General features: G+C 38.6%; 1 non-coding gene across 1 annotated transcript; it reads right to left on the reverse strand.

The window, feature by feature from the left end:
- Positions 1-4,859: 4,859 nt before the first annotated feature.
- LOC118720305 lies at positions 4,860-4,963 on the reverse strand. The gene has a single exon (XR_004988399.1). It is a non-coding gene; the product is annotated as a U6 spliceosomal RNA (small nuclear RNA).
- Positions 4,964-6,003: the final 1,040 nt, after the last annotated feature.

The following is a 6,003-nucleotide window of genomic DNA, read 5'->3' on the forward strand; positions in this document are numbered from 1 at the left end:
CCGTTCTGCTGATTCATTCTATGACAAAGCATTTGAATCAGGCATTAGTGGATCGTCTCTATTATTGTCAGAGAGCCATTTGCCTGGGGATAAAGAATGTCTGTTATCATTCTGGGCACGCTCGAGACTCTCAACGAAGAGGCCAACCCTGCCCTCTCATTAGTACTTTGTGGGTGTTAAGACCTTCATTAAGATTCCACTTCCTTTAATGTGGTCACCTTGGCATGTTTTCTGAATGACCTTAGTGACTTAGGAAGGATTGTTTTTTCCAAATAATGGACAAGAATGCAGAAAGTAATTGGATTTGGCACACCTTGTAACATCTCATCGGATTGCTTTTACAAGAGCTCTTAAAGAAAGGCTTTATGTAAAACAAAACAAAGAGGAAGATTTGGTTGGACACTGATGCGCTTCTCTATGAGATTCAATGATTAATGCTGCATGTCAACACCAGGCATCCATGTAGATGGATCTTAGGACACCAATGTGTATAGACCTCTTAATACTGAGTGAGGAGGGGAAAGAGTTTCCCCTTCCACCCCATTGCACAAAGTCAGTAGGAATACACTGTAGTGAGAATTCAGGAGGCTATGTTGAATATACTAACTTTGATTCACACCCCATGGAGTTCACACCTTGGTGTGAATATAAAGTTAGTAGGACTATACTGTCGTGAGAAGCCATGGATTCTATGTTGGTTGATGGAAAGTGATCAGAAAACTTCAGTTTCTGGGATGATTTTGGATTTCAGAGATGCCCTAAGACAACAGCACTGGACCTGACCTAAAACAGGCTTTCTTCACACTGACACTATTGACCTATTGACATTTGGGGCAGAATAATGTGTGTGTGTATGCATGTCTGTATGTCTGTATAAGAGAGAGAGAGAGAGAGAGAGAGAGAGAGAGAGAGAGAGAGAGAGAGAAAGAGAAAGAACTGCCCTGTGCATTGTAAGATGTTCAGCAACATCTCTGGCCTCTGCCCACTAGATGCTCCATTCCAGAACCCTCACAGGTTTGACAACCAAAAATGTCTCCAGATGTTGTCAAATGTACCCTGTGGGCAAAATCACAGTGGAGAGCCATTGCTCTAAAATCAGCAAACACTCAGTTTTTTGCCCAATGTCTGTTTCTTGTGATGCTTTAATTTTCTCAACCCAGTTTAACCAAAGTGGTTACCAACAGATATTGGGGGCGGCGGGGAGGGGGGGGGGAGTGATTGGAACATTTGTTTTTATTTGTCTATGCAGATACATACAGTGGCTATGATATGTAAAAATTAGGTATTGAAGGGTTTCCAGGACTGGGTGTCTGCTCCTGAGGGTTGTTTTAAGTACGTGTCCTTTGCCTGTATTTTGTATTTAAAAAATTAGAAAACAACATGTATTGTTGGGTATGCTGGCATTGTACCATTTATTTTATTTTATTTTTAAGCAAGTTCTTTTTTTTTTTTTTTTTGTATCCATAGGCTGTTCCAAAAAAAAAAAAAAATGTATACACCTTGAACAGATGATAGCTCAGATTTAACCCATTAGAATTAATAACTATTTAAAGAGTATGTATATTTTTTGGGACACCCTGTCTTTTGCTTTCATAAACTTCTTTTGGTTTTGTTTAAAAATGGCCTTGTTAAGGGCTTACTACCATAGTATATATCCCCTTCCAAAACCAGGGTATTTGTTTGCTTATTTTAGAGCAGTGGTTATTCAGATTAGGGTTTTTTTGTTTTTGTTTTGTTGTTTTTTGTTTTTTGTTTTTGTTTTTTGTTTTTTGCATCCTTACTTAAATATTGGCTTGTACAATGACCCAGGGGTTCACATCTATTACTAACAAAAAATGAATAAAGTGATGTTGAAAATCCAGAAGTAGGTGGGCAAGTCTGGTTTCCTGTTCTGATATTTTTCTGTCTCTTTTCTAAAACCACTCTCCTATGAGGACCTTCCTTACAATGTTCAATCTAATTCTAACCTTTGTGTAGAAGAAATGTGATCAAGAGTGTCATTGCTTGAGTTGCCTTCACACACACACACACAAAAAAACCCAGGGGATTGAATCGTCATTGAACCAATTAGTTTCTGGCAATAATTGGAAAGAGCATCAATTATCAACAAATAAAATGCTTAAGTCGAGAGGAGACTTAAAAACTGAAAAGCAATATCGGAAATTTCATCAATTTGCCCATGGATATTGAGCTAATTATTTGCTATGAGAGGTAATTTTCAATCCTTTTAAGCACTGGAAATGATCAAAAGGATAAGGCTCTGGGAGAGGGTGAAGCACCATGTGCTAAGTGAAGAAACCAGCCTGGCCAGGCTAGCTAATGAAAGTAAGAAGTCGAATCCATTTACAGACCTTAGTTTCCTGCTGTTCATTTCATGTTACCCAAGCTTCCTGATAGCAATGAAATTATATTTAAGTGAAAGACCAACACTTGGGAGAGAAATTGAGCACGGAAAATCAATACCAAGTTTCAGTGGTTCCTGACCAGAACATTAAACTCCTTTTTATAGGAGAAAGAGAGAGAGAGAGAGAGAGAGAGAGAGAGAGAGAGAGAGAGAGAGAGAGAGATCCAAGTGACTCAATCCTGTCTCTCTGGTTAGCGGGCAACTTCACAGACAATATTAGATTTGGGTTTCTTTAAAAACTAATAAGATCATATAACTGAGAAGCTATCTTTTTCTTTCAGTGATGTCAACATTGATTTGAGAATTGGCATTTTTATTAGCTACTAACTTGTTTTATGAAAATAAAGATTAAAAGAATTATTTGGGTTGCAACCTTTTGGAAACAGAACGCTTGTCAATAATGCCAGAAAACACTAGCAGTGAAGAAGGACAGAAATGATCCCCTGATCTTTTCTCATGAGGTGTGCTTTGAATCTGATGTTGTTAAATAGGAGAGAAATGAATCCAGTATAGTTTGGGAAAGGTTTTATTTTAGTCAGTCTTGTTAGAATGTGATCTTGATCTTTTTTCTTCCTCGAAATTGCTGAAGATCAGTTTTATAACTTGTACATATCTATAAATTATTTACATGTATATATTTGTATGCATGTATAAAGCAAAGGTTGGCAAACTGGTCTGAGGGTCAAATACAGTCTGATGCCTGTTTTTATAAATAAATTTTTATTGAAGCAGCCATATATTTTTATACGTTCATGTATTTTCTGTGGTTCTTTCATGTTACAATGACAGAGTTGAGTAATTTTGATAGACTGTATGGCCCTTTACAGAAAAGCACCTACTGATCCTTGTTCCAGAGCCAGACCTTTCTACTTGGCACATGCTGAAACAATAAAGAAGAAATATTTGCTTTTTTAAAGCATTGTAATGTTTTAAATATTTTAATTATGTAACATCCTATCTACTAAAGAGTGAATATGCTCATTGACCCTCATGCCATTGCAAAGATGGCGGCACCCACAGCCAATAAGGAGGGAATATTCTAACTGACTGCCCCGCCCTCAAAGATGGCGGTGCCCACAGCCACAAGATGGTGGTGCCCAGTCCCCTTAGCCCCCCAGCTGCCCAGAGCTGGCCCAAGGCACAGGCAAGCTTTGGATGGCTGCTGCCCAGCTGCTCAGAGCTGTCCGAGGCTCAAGTAACCAGGGCCGGTAGAGGTTTGCAATGCCAACAGTGACAGCAGCAGAGGTGTGATGGGGCATTTCCTTCCCCTGATCTCTGGGTTGCCTCTTGCCCCTGACAGCTCCCGGACTGTGAGAGGGGGCAGGCCAGGCTGAAGGACCCCTCCCCCTCCCAGTGCATGAATTTTCATGCACTGGGCCTCTAGTTTGATATATTTGGGGATAGGTTATTATTCTGTTTTCTCCTAAATTTTGAAGTTGGGTGCTTTGGTTATTTTACTTATTTACTTATTTAATTACAGCTGAAGGTCAATATTATATTAGTTTCAGGTATACAATATAGTGATGAAACACTTACATAGCTTGTGAAGTGATCACCCCTATAAGTCTAGTACCTACCTGTGCTATACCTTACATCCCCATAACTATTTTTATAACTTAATCCCCTTCTCCTTTCCCCCCCATCCTCCCTCCTCCATCCTTTCTGGCAGCTATCAATTTGTTCTCTGTAATGAGTTTGTTTCTGTTTTGTTTTGTTCATTTATTGCACATTTTAGAGTTTACATGTTAGTGAAATCATGCTGTATTTTTCTTTCTCTGTTGGACTTACTTTGCTTAGCATGATACCCTCTAAGTCCAACCATATTGATACAAATGGCAAGATTTCACTCTTTTTTATTGCTGCATAATTTGTATTCATTCATCTATGGATGGACACTTACAACATCCTGGGTATTGTAGATAACTGCAATGAACATAGGAGTGCATATATCTTTTTGAATTAGTGCTTTTGTTGTCTTCAGATAAGTACCCAAACACAGAATTTCTGTGTTATATGGTAGCTCTATTTTTAATTTTCCAAGGAACCTCCATACTGAATCACTTTACAATCCCACCAACATGCACAAGGATTCCCTTTTCTCCACCTTCTTGCCAACATTTGTTATTTGTTGACTTTTAGATAATAACCTTCTAATAGGTGTGAAGTGGTATCTCTGTGGTTTTGGTTTGCATTTCCCTGATGTTTAGTGGCATTAAGCATCTTTTCTTATGTCTGTTGGCCATCTATATGGCTTCTTTGGAGAAATATCTATTTGGGTCCTCTGCCCATTTTTTTAACCAGATTATTTTATGTGGAATTATATGAATTCTTTATATACTTTAGATATTAACCCCTTACCAGAGATATCATTTATAAATATCTTCTCCCCTCCAGTAGGTTCTGTTTTTATTTTGTTGATGCAGTACAAAAGCTTTTTAGTTTTATGCTTTTAATAAAGTATAAAACATGCTTCATAAATTTACATACCATCTTTGTGCAGAAGCCATGCTAATCTCTGTATTGTTCCAATTTTAGTCTATGCGCTGCCAGAGAAAGCACAGAGGATAAATATTTTTATTAAAAATCTACTTATGGATCATATGCTATGCAAAGAAGTTACTTGTTGACATGGAGGTAAAAATATGTGGGAAATGTAAAGAAACTCAAGAAGTTCAGAATGTTATCAGAGGCCTCTAAAGAGATGGAGAGAAAAGTACTAGTAGTATTGAGTTATCAACCTGGAATTAATCAAAACTTTATTAAAATGCCTATGTAAATGCATATATCAGAATATTAAATATAATAAAATGAAAGGAATTAAGCAATTATGTAGTAGGCATTGTGCCAAGCCACAGAGGTTACAAGATGGATGACTCATGGACCTACCACATGAAGAACTAAGAAGTATTTTTGTTGGGTTTCATTCACTGGTTAGAACATGGATCAATTATACCACTAACTGATTCATTGTGCAAAAGAAGGGAAAAAATGATAAAAATTAAACTCCTTATCTTTCCCGTCTAACTTGTTTTTCTTCATGTACTCTTGGTTTAGGGAGAGACATCACTACCAAGCTGACTGACTGGATTGTCAACTTGTCTGCTTTCTCTCTCAGATGCGAGAATTTGCTTCCCACTTTGCCTCACCTGGCTCACTGAGTTCACCATCTCCTCTCAGAGGATTCCCTGACCTCATCTCTTCTTTGTACACCAGTAATCTGGGTTATGCATTTGCCATGTATGTTCCCATAGATCCAAGTGCATATTTCCCATGACAGAGCTCTTGCCACCGTGTTTTAATGGTTTCTGTACCTATGAAGAGGCCATTTCATATCACATAAAACTAGGAAATGTTTATATGGAACGAAACATGAATAAATGGATGTGTTCAGAGGATAAATCCAGGTTTTCCAGCTGCCCTAGGGTCAATGCATATGTGAAATATATATTAGAGGCCCAGTGCACGAAATTCATGCACTGGCGGGGGGGGGGGGGTGTCAGGGGCGGGGGAGGTTCCTCAGCACATGCCAGCCATGAGCCTGGCTTCTGGCTGAGCAGCACTCCCCCTGTGGGAGCGCACTGATCACCAGGGGGCAGCTC

The sequence above is a fragment of the Pipistrellus kuhlii genome, unplaced genomic scaffold (assembly GCF_014108245.1).
Source record: "Pipistrellus kuhlii isolate mPipKuh1 unplaced genomic scaffold, mPipKuh1.p scaffold_m20_p_16, whole genome shotgun sequence".
NCBI classification, from domain to species: Eukaryota; Metazoa; Chordata; class Mammalia; order Chiroptera; family Vespertilionidae; genus Pipistrellus; species Pipistrellus kuhlii.